The 11,702-nt window shown below is 36.4% G+C and overlaps 1 long non-coding RNA gene across 1 annotated transcript; it reads right to left on the bottom strand.

Moving 5' to 3' along the window:
* Positions 1-495: 495 nt before the first annotated feature.
* Positions 496-11,679, bottom strand: LOC137226422 (uncharacterized). Its single transcript, XR_010944349.1, has 3 exons — positions 10,437-11,679; positions 5,861-5,941; positions 496-2,797 (listed from the first exon to the last, which is right to left on the bottom strand). It is a non-coding gene; the product is annotated as an uncharacterized lncRNA (long non-coding RNA).
* Positions 11,680-11,702: the final 23 nt, after the last annotated feature.

Genomic DNA, 11,702 nt, shown 5'->3' with positions numbered 1-11,702 from the left:
TGACTATTTCCTTTCCCATATTCGGGAAGTTTTCAACTATAATCTCTTCAAATATTTTCTCAGCCCCTTTCTTTTTCTCTTTTTCTTCTGGGACCCCTATAATTCGAATGTTGGTGTGTTTAATGTTATCCCAGAGGTCTCTGAGACTGTCCTCAATTCTTTTCATTCTTTTCTCTTTATTCTGTTCAGTGGTAGTTATTGCCACTATTTTATCTTCCAGGTCACTTGTCCATTCTTCTGCCTCTGTTATTCTGCTATTGATTCCTTCTAGAGAATTTTTAATTTAATTTATTGTGTGTTTCATCATTTTTTGTTTGCTCCTTAGTTCTTCTGGGTCTTTGTTAAACGTTTCTTTTATTTTCTCCATTCTATTTCCAAGTTTTTGGATCATCTTTACTATGATTATTCTGAATTCTTTTCAGGTAGACTGCTTATTTCCTCTTCATTTGTTTGGTCTGGTGGGTTTTTGCCTTGCTCCTTCATCTGCCATGTGTTTCTGTCTTCTCATTTTGCTTAACTTACTGTGTTTGGGGTCACCTTTTGCAGGCTGCAGGTTCCTAGTCCCCATTGTTTTGGTGTTTGCCCCCAGGGGGTCAGGTTGGTTCAGTGGGTTCTGTAGGCTTCCTGGTGGAGGGGACTGGTGTCTGTGTTCTGGTGGGTGTGACTGGATCTTGTCTTTCTGTTGGGCAGCACCGCATCCAGTGGTGTGTTTTGGGGTGTCTCTAAACTTATTATGATTTTAAGCAGCTTTTTGCTACTGGTGGGTTTGTGTTCCTTCTTGCTAGTTGTTTGATGTAGGGTATCCAGCAGTCTTGCTTGCTGGTCATTGAGTGGAGCTGGGTCTTAGTGTTCAGATGATGATCTCTGGGAGAGCTTTCACAATTTGATATTACATGGAGCCAGGAGGTCTCTGGTGGACCAATGTCCTGAACTCGACTCTCCCACCTCAGAAGCACAGGTCTGACACCCAGCCGGAGCAAGAAGACCCTGTCAGCCACACAGCTCAGAAGAAAAGGGAGGAAAAAAGAAAGAAAGAAAGAAAGAAGAAAGAAAGGAAGAAAGAAAGAAAACAATAAAATAAAGTTATTAAAATAAAAAAAATTTAATTATTAAAAATTTAAGAAAATTAAAAAGTAATAAAAAAAAAGAAAGAAAGAAGAAAGCAACCAAACCAAAAAACAAATCCGACAATGATAACAAGTGCTAAAAACTATACTGAAAAAAATAAAAAATAAAAAAATGGACAGACAGAACCCAATGACAAATGGTAAAAACAAAGCTATACAAACAAAATCACACAAAGAAGCATACACATACACACTCACAAAAAGAGAAAAAGGAAAACAATACACATATTAAAAAAAAACTGAAGAGAGCAAACAAATCAATAAACAAAGCTACCAATGATAATAAACTCTAAATACTAAACTAAGATAAACATAAAACCGAAACAAATTAGAAGTAGAAAGCAAACCCCACGTCTCCAGTTGCTCCCAAAGTCCACCACTTCAATTTTGCGATGATTCATTGTCTATTCAGGTTTTCCACAGATGCAGGGTACATCAAGTTGATTGTAGAGATTTAATCCGCTTCTCCTGAGGCTGCTGGGAGAAATTTCCCTTTCTCTTCTTTGTTCGCACAGCTCCTGGGGTTCAGCTTTGGATTTGGCCCTTCCTCTGCATGTAGGTTGCCTGAGGGCATCTGTTCTTCACTCAGACAAGACAGGGTTAAAGTAGCAGCTGATTAGGGGGCTCTGGCTCACTCAGGCCAGGGGGAGGGAGGGGTATGGAACACAGGGCGAGCCTGTGGTGGCAGAGGCCAGCGTGATGTTGCAACAGCCTGAGGCACTCCATGTGTTCTCCTGGGGAAGTTGTCCCTGGATCACAGAATGCTGGCAGTGGTAGGCTGCACAGGCTCCCAGGAGGGTGGGTGTGGATAGTGACCTGTGCTTGCACACAGGCTTCTTGGTGGCTGCAGCAGCAGCCTTGCATTTTATGCCCATCTCTGGGGTCGGCAATGATACCCTCAGTTCTCGCCCATCTCTGGAGCTCATTTAGGCAGTGTTTTGAATCCCCTCTCCTCACATACCCTGAAACAATGATCTCTTGCCTCCTAGGCAGGTCCAGACTTTTTCCCAGACTCCCTCCCAGCTAGCTATGGCATACTATCCCCCTTCAGGCTGTGTTCACGCAGCCAACCCCAGTCCTCTCCTTGGGATCTGACCACCGAACAAGGAGCCTCAGCTGTCAGCCCCCACCAGCCCTGGAGGGTGAGCAGACAAGCCTCTCAGGCTGGTGAGTGCTGTTTAACACCTACCTCTGTGCAGGAATCTCTCTGCTTTGCCTTCTGCACACCGATTGCTACCATGGCTCCGATGATTCCCCACCACCACCCCCTGTCTCCACCAGTGATGGGGCTTCCTAGTGTATGGAAACTTTTCCTCCTTCACAGCTCCCTCCCAGAGATGCAGGCCCTGTCCCTATTCTTTCATCTTTGTTCTTTCTTTTGCCCTACCCAGGTATGTGGGGAGTTTCTTGCCTTTTGGGAAGTCTGAGGTCTTCTGCCAGCATCAGTAGGTGTTCTGTAGGAGTTTTTCCACATGTAGATGTATTTCTGACGTATTTGTGGGGAGGAAGGTGATCTCCATGTCTTACTCCCCTGTCATCTTGAAGGTCTTCCTGTTATAGTTGACTTTTGTGTACCATGCTTGTATTCTTCAACCTTGTTATAATTGCTTATTAGTTTCAGGAGTTTTTTGTCAATTTTTTTGGATTTTCTACATGGATGTTCATGTCATCTGTGAACAAAGATAGTTTTATTTCTTCCTTTCCAATCTGTATATGGTTTGTTTTCTTTTCTTGCCTTATTGCGTTAGGAAGAACTGCCCTTATGATGTTGAACAGGCATGGTGAAAGGGGCTATCCTTGTCTTGTATTTGATCTTGGTGAAAAAGCTTTAAGTTTCTCACCATGAAGTGTGATGTCACCATCAAGCTGAAACAATTCCCCTCTATTCCTAGGCTTCTGAGAGTTTTTATCGTGAATGAGTGGGTGTTGGTGTATCTGCTTTTTCAACCACAGTTCAATCACCTAAACTTTTATTGCTTTAATGTTTCTCTACCTAATTTTTATGGCACAATTTCATCACATGTAAGAAATCAAGAATATGTTACCTTCCTCCAATGCAAACCTACTCTACCACTTTTCTGAAAAATGATGATAAATCTGGACTGTGAAATGTCCTTGAATAATGGATTCCCTCTGCAAAATTATTTTAAAGGAGAAGTTTTAATATACTTGTCTGAGTTTAATTTGAGGGAAAAAATATGGAGAGAGAAGTATTAATTTTATTCTAGAAGACTATACCTTATTTTCAAAATTTTATTTACTGTATGATTATTTCCTCACTTTCTTTGTTGATCTCCCTCTATGTCTCCTTCTACTATTTACACACTTCCCAAGGAGTAAGCATCTTTCCTTGATAAGAGTCTGCTATTCATTTATTTTATGCTTACTATGTGCATGAATCTTTTAAATTTATATACCAACTAAATTTAATACTATACCAAATATATTTCATTTCTATACCAAATAAAACCTTAATTATCCATGTAAATTAAAGGATCAGGGATGCCTTCCCTGAAGAAAGAGATGAGGAAGGACATCCAGGTTGAGGGAGCATTATGAATCTATGTGTTTGTCTGGAAATTGTAGGGAACGTTCAGGAAATAGTGGGTAATCCAGTATGGCTAAAACAGGCTTAAACATATGGCTTGAAGATCACATCTAGTTCACAGCATGTTTGCTTAGGGAGAGTAATGCTTTTAAAATGTTTGAATTATTTGTCAATATTTACTAACTGAGAGATTTCATATTACACTTCAGATTCCTGGTTTGTCTTGAAATTCTGAGCTTACTTTTCAGCATGGCAGTATAAGTTTTTCAGGATAGGCTGAATTCAATAATAAACAACTGTAAATTTTCAATAGCTTAACACAATTAATATTTACTTCTTCTCAAAGCAATGGTTCAACAAAGGTGTTTTTGATCTGGTATCTTTTCTGGATAGCACTCCACTGAGTGATATATCAAGAGCACAAGCTCATTTTATTTTATAATTGCACCATACTCCAGGTCTTTGGAGTTCTTTCTATTCAGCAGGGGAAAGAAGAAAGAGAATAGAGAATTAAACATGGTGGGTTTTATGATCCAGGCCTAAATATGGTGTTTGTCACTCTCACTCTTGTTTCATGAGCCAGAAGTCAACCACATGCCTCACCTAATGGCAATGAAGACTGGGGTATATATTTTAGCTGTGCATTCAAGAGGAAAAGAAAATGGCTTGTGAACAAGTAGCCAATTTTTACTACCTGACAACTGGTTGGAGATAAGTAGTCTCTACTCCCTTTATCAGGGTGTGTGTCCACTCTCACCACATCTGTACCTATCCTCCTCAACTCATCTGTGTTGCCTTTCTGACTGTTGTAGTCATTTGAGTGTGTAACTCTCAGGATAGAAAATGAAAATGTGTATGTTTGGAACTAGTGAAAAAGGTTTTCTCTGGAAAGGCAAAGGACTTAGACCTTACATTAAACAGAAATTTTCTTCTGTTTTTTTCCTTTAAGTGAGGGCACAATGTTCTCTTTAGGTCAATGGACCATATGTACCATGAGAAACAATTATATGACCTTTCAGTCAATCAATATTTTATAACTTGAAGCATTGCCTTTGCTGTACTTCTAAATGAAATGAAATATTAGTGACATTTTTATGGTGCCAATATTTTTCTCATAGAGAACTCTGATTTATGGACCATGATTTTGGATGACAGAGAAATGTTTAATATGTAGCTTAGTTGTTTGATATTTTTCTCTTTAAACCTGTCAATTTCTTGATTGCTCAGAACAAGTTTATAAATATCAGGATCAAGCTAGCAGTTTTTGAAAAACCTTGCTTTTGCAGGCATAATTTTTTTAAAAGTTGTATCTCTCAAGCCTGGGAAAATGTTAGGAATTTCTATTTTGATTTTCCTTTATGCACTTGCTAAAGAGAAGAGAATATAGCTAGCCCTCTGTATCTGTGGGTTCTGCATCCATGAAGTCGACCAATCAGAGATCAAAAACAGTTAAAAAAAGAAAAAAACCCAGAATGTTCAAAAAAGCAAAACTTGAATTTTCTTGTACACCAACTATTTCACATAGCATTTATATTGTATTTACAACTATTTATATAGCACTTAAAATGTATTAGGTATTATAATAACCTAGAGATGATTTAAGTAGATGGGAAGATGTGTGTAGGTTATATACAAATACTATACCATTTTATATAAGAGACTTGAGCATCTGCAGATTTTGGTATCAGCAGGGTTTCTGGAACCTATTCCTCATGGATACCAGAGGATAACTATATATGATAAATGTGCAGATGGAATTTTAGTGACAGAGAGGAACTTGAGCACCACTAAATCTAACTTCACTTCACAATGAAGTCACTGAATTCACAGAAGGTAAACAGCTTTGTCCAAGTACTCAGAGACATTTAAGTTTTGGACATTCTTTGGTTGTTTACAGCATAGTCCTTCCATTTACTGCCACATCATCGTTAAATTCATTCAACCTTTGAGTTGATGGTTTAGGGGACATCCTGATGATGTTAGCAAAGAAAGAAGAGGCTTAAGGTGGAGCACAGATAGACATCGATTAGGAAGTATATCATGGAACAGAATTAAAGTGAATATTATATATATTTCCAAAATATACTAGAGTTATATAATTCCTGGAGAGACTTTTTAAGATGTCAGAGCCTTCAAATACCATAAAACAAAAAATATTTTCTCCTAATATTGTTCCTTCACTCACCAGTAGTGAATTATTGTTATCTAGCCACTATTGTCCTTGCTGTTTCGTCGAAGTTCACCCACACTCTGCTCCTACCCTGACCTAGAGCAAAGAGAATACAAGTAGGCACACATTAAGTACTGGATCGGAGACAACTTTCCCTTGCACTACCTTTGCTATTTTTCTGTGAGAGGAAATATCGTTCTTGGATTCTGATTCCCTGTTTCCCAGATTTGTTAGTTTAGTATCTTTACTGTTTATTGCTTGCATCATCTCCCCCCCCCCTTTTCTTCTGTGGGATAGAAATTCTGTCCTTCTACACCTCTTTATTCTCTCTATTACATAGCCCAATTTCCAGCCCTGAATTCTCTTTGTCTCACCTGTTCTGAGCACATTAATCCCACAATGATTGATTTATTTGCTATCTATATTTCTCCAATCTGTAGTAAACAGCCTAAGCTTGCACCATAGAGCTGACATAAAAATATCTGGCCACTAAATATGTGGCTTATAGTGACTTTGCTTGTATGCATAAGGTTATCTGGTTCTAGGAAATTGTATTGCCAATTACTGCTTCATTTCTTCATTTTGTTATTATAACAGAGATGTGTACTAACACTGATTTGGGGGCAGCAAACCCTTCCTAACTATGTGTTCAATAGAGTTCCTCCAGATCCCTAACTAAAGTCTTTTTACCCTAAGTTAATTATATGAATGAGTGTTTGGTACCAGGCTATGTACGTGACAGGGCAACATAGCAGTATAATGAGAGGACTAGTGTTGGTTAAATTGCTTCTGGGTTCTATTTAACTTGCAAGGATTATTCATAGCCTAGTTCTCAGAATTTGACTGCATCCATTTTAAAAGTTTTAACAGAAATATATTTTAGCAGAAGAGTTAGACAAGATAATAAATTTGTTAACAAATCTAAAATTTGATTTTAAGAAATGTTAGACAATCTAATATAAGCTCTGGACCAAAAAAACTGTGCTTAGAAGTTATATAGTTACTCTCCAACAAATAAAATATAAAGTTAAAATAAAGTTTTACTAAGATTAATCATGAATCATATTCTGGCTTTTAGAATATGATATCACAAAATCTTTCTTCTAATCTCTAATTTGGTTTCCCTAAACTTCACTTATAAGTTTATTGTTATTTGTTCATTGTTATCTTAAAATCTCTGATAATTCCAAAAGCTGAGCAATCTCTGTTACCTTTCTTAATTTTTTTCTTGCTTGACATGTTCCTTTTTTGACCATCAGCCATATTTTCTTCCATGCTCATGTGTTTTGCGATTTTTAAAACTTCTCTACTAGATTTTTTATATAAAAATAAAGTAGAAAATAAAAGAAGAGAGGATACTTCCCAACTCCTTCTATGAGGCCAATATTACCCTGACTCCAAAACCAGGCAAAGACATCACAAAAAAGAAAACTACAGACCAATATTTTGTGAATATTGATGACAAAAATCCTAAATAAAATACTGTTGTACTGAACCCACCATCATTTAAAAAATTATATACCATGACCATGTGGGATTTATCCCAGGAATGCAAGGTTTATTTTAACATCCAAAAATCAATTAATGTAATATATTATATCTATAGGGTAAAAAATAAAAATACATGATCATCTCTATAGACACTCATAGAAAAAGCCACTCAACAACTTAGGAATAGAAGGGAACTTCTTCAACCTGATAAAGGAGATCTACAAAAACCCCAAAGCTAATGTCACACCTAATGGTGAAAGACTGAATGCTTTCACCCTGAGATCAAGAACAAGACAAGGATTTCCTTTTTTACCTCTTTTCTTTAACATTATACTAAGGATTCTAGCCAGAGAAATTAGGCAAGAGAAAGAATGAAAAAGTATCAGATTGGAAAGAAAGAAGTAAATCTATCTCTATTTTCATATGACATAATCTTGTATATAAAATATCCTAAGGAATCAGCTGACATTAAAACTAATTAACCAGTTTGTCAAGGTTATAGAATACAAGATAAATATACACAAATCAATTATATTTCTATACATTTGCAATGAGCAATCTGAAAATAAAATTAATAAAATAATATTAAAAGGTGGTTATGTGATGTACTAAATGTTGATTGTTGTTTAAATCATGATAAACAAATCATGTCTGTGCCATCCAGGGTTTATTGTAATCTTTCACTGAGTACTTGGATTGAGATAGAGGGATTGCACTATGCACTTTTTTATTAATGAATAAATAGAAAATGTTGGTAACACCAAAAAAATTTACTATAACATCGAAAAGAATAAAACAAGAACAAATATTTTTAAAGAAGTGCAAAACTTATATTCTCGATATGAAAAACATTGTTGAAAGAAATTAAAGAAGAAATAATTTATTGGGAAAACATCCCATGTTCATGAATTGGAAGACATAACATTGTTAGAGTGGCAATACTCCCCAAACTGATCTATAAATTCAACACAATCTCTATGAGAAGCCTAGCTGAATTCTTTGTAGAAATTGACAAGCTGATTCTAAAATTCATATAGAATTGCAAGGGTCCCCGAATAGGCAAAACTATATTGAAAAAGCAGAAAAAAGTAGGAAGAGACTCACACTTCCTGATTTCAAATGTACTACACTAAAAACAATGTGAATAAAGACTATGTGATAATAACACAGGATAGACATACAAATCGATGAAATAGAATTGAGAGTCCAGAAATAAGCCTGTACATCTACGGTTAACTAATTTTGACAAGGTTGCCGAGACCAACTAATGGAGAAAGAAATAGTCAACAATCAGTGCTAAGACAACTGAATAGCCATATTCAGTTGTCAAAATATTAAGTTTGACTTTGATGTCATACCATAAAAAAATTAACACAAAATTATTGTAGGCCTAAATGAAAGAGCTAAAACTATTAAATTCTTAGAAGAGAACATAGAAATAAATTTCATGATCTCGGATTTGCCACGATTTCTTAAATATGACACCGAAAGCATGAATAATAAAAGAAAAAATAGATAAATTGAACGTCATCAAATTTTAAAACTTTTGTGTTTCAAAGGGCATTATCCAGAAAGTAAAAAGACAATCCACAGAATGGTCAAAAATATTTGCAAATCATATATCTGATGAGGAACTTGTGTCCAAAATATGTAAAAGGGTGGCAGGGGTGGTAACTAAAGAGTATGTACTGGATTTCTTTTTAAGATGATGACTATGTTATACAATTGACCATAGTGGTGGATTGTACATATAAAGAATATTAAAAACCATTAAATTGTACACTTTCAATAAATTATTTGTGTGGTATATGAAATAAACCTCAACAAATCTATTAAAAAATACAGTAGAGCCTAAAGTAAATTATATTTATCTCCATAAAGGAGGATACCCCTTCTTGTCAGACTTCTAGGATGAAAGTTGAACAAGTGTACTCTAGGTTGAGCTGGGTCTGAGGTTGTAACTTTAGTTTGCTTCAGTTCACTACTGGATTCAAATGTTTTGATGGCAGTGTTGGGAGTTGTCTTCACCAGGGTCTTCGATCTAAACACTGATGAGGCTCCAAAATTCTGCATGTTCTTCATGGCTGAACAGCTTGTTTTCTAAAATGTGAGAGAATTCTCCTTTCTTTACACTCTGCAGCTAACTTTTCGTGTTACTGAGGAATTCTCTTGGCTCTCCAGTCCTGTCTCTCATCTTAGGAAAGCTATTTTTCACTATTCCACCCTGCCCTTGGCCTTCAGAAATCAACTGAGGACTCTCTATACTCTGTGAAAGCAGAGACTGTCCTAGAGGAGTTTTGCTCAGCTCTCCTGTTCTGCAAGATTTCTGAGCTAAGCATAAAGTGCCAGGAGGAGATGAGGGTTCTCTCAGCTCCCCCATCCCTCCTCCAATGTTCCTTAGCTGCAAAACTGTCATCTTTATGAGTTTCACTCAACTTTCTCTCTCCACCCTTATTTTTAGCACTCAGTAAATAACAGAGGGACAGAGTTGGCAGTAATTCCATTTTGTTCCATGTCTCAGGCTCTGGTGGAATTTAACCTGTCATGCCAGCCCACATTAGAAATGTCATGTTAGGCTGGTTTTCCCTTATTCCCATCTATGGAGGATTACACTTCTCCCTCCATGTTGGTTAAAAGGGATTCTTCACTCTTCTTTCTTATGAAGGGCTTGTCACTTTCTGGATTTTAGTTTATTTAGGTTACTTTGTGTTCTCTGTTCCCTGATGGGTTTTTTAAAAAATTTATCATTATGTGCTTTTCCAACTTTTGATTAAAAGAGTAGGAGTAACAGTCTTACACCTTCCAACAACCAAACTGAAAGAAAGAATCCAGCTAAAAGTTGAGAAGAGAAAAGCAAGTCACAGAAATGTTATTAAGTATATATTGAGCATTTTTCAAGCTTTCGGTTCTATAAATAGGACCTAAGAAACGAGCAAGCAACAAAGTGCCAAGGCCTCATATTTTCTCTTCTCAGGTACCTCTGTCTCCCCAGTAGAGTCTCATAATTCATGAATAATCCCTACCTTAACATATCAGGGCAAGTGATGCATAGGAATGTGGCATAGCCAAAGGAGGCCCTCAGAATCATGAGTCAACTTACCCAGTCTTCTGCAGTCTTGCTGCATCTGTTCAGAGGAAACACAAGTGAGTTACCTCTGTTGGGAAGTATTAAATAAAGTGAGATTGAGTCACTTCTCTTGGTTACTCTGGTAAAAAATGGTCAGGCTCACTGATGCAATAAGAAAGAGATCATGGATACACTGTTTTTCTTGAACAAGAAATTACTTATATGCTAAAAGGATAAAGTCTTATGTTCCACACGACCCTTTCTATACCACTCACATAAAATGCACAAGCCCATAGACTGGCATCCTCTCATGTGAAAGATTCCTCACATCTCATGGTCTAAAACTGACCCATAAACATCAGGTTCTCCTCTATGAACAACAAAAGATCAAACAAGGAGTTGAGGTACACACTTGTATCCTCAATATGGTGTATATCTCAAGTACAGGTTGCTCAACTTAATTCTTTGATCATTAGTAAACCAAAGTGAAAAAAATCATGAACAGTGTCTAAGGAATCCACGTTCATTACAACTCAGCAGCTGACAATAATAATGATGTTGTAATACTTAAATTGTACATCATATGTTCCAGGTACTATTCTAGTTCTTTACATTTAAGCCTTACTGAAACAAAGCAAAACACTATGAATTAGGTACAACTGTTATCCCCGTTTTACTGATGAGCAAATTGAGGCACAATATGCTCAAGGAATTTGCTCAAGCCACAAATGATGGTTTATTGTATATAAAGCTCTTAGGGTAGAAACTTGAATTATGTTGCTATTCAATTGCAATTTAGAGTAACTAATTGTCCTAATTATCAGACATTATTCATTGTCATAATACTGATGAGAATCAGGGGTGGCTCTTCTGACAACGTACTGAATAGAATCATTTTTTCAACTGCTAACTTATTTTAAGAAACATTCACTCCTGTCTGTGTTCTTCCTTCACATCAACTTTACTTATATTCTGAAATGAAAAGAAAGATGTTCATGGAATAGAAACAACCAAAGTAACATAGGAAAAAAGCCGAATTGTGCACGTCTTTAAATTTATCATTATCACTCTCAAGGAGAAAATACTCTTAGATTATACCATATTGCTTTATCCTTTTACACTTCTGCCTTTTCAAACAATAAAAGAACAATGCTGTAAACTAAAAGAATATTTTCCAACTTTGTGTTATATCTATAAACTTTATGTTGAGAGCCACTTTAATGATGCATAATACTCTATCACCCTCCACTATGCTTATCAGAGAAACACGCCCCAAACCAGGACTTACCCTAAAGATGC

This window comes from Pseudorca crassidens, chromosome 6 (assembly GCF_039906515.1).
Source record: "Pseudorca crassidens isolate mPseCra1 chromosome 6, mPseCra1.hap1, whole genome shotgun sequence".
Taxonomy (NCBI): Eukaryota; Metazoa; Chordata; class Mammalia; order Artiodactyla; family Delphinidae; genus Pseudorca; species Pseudorca crassidens.
Note: the sequence above shows the minus strand (reverse complement) of the source record. Positions and strands in the feature narration are given on the sequence as shown.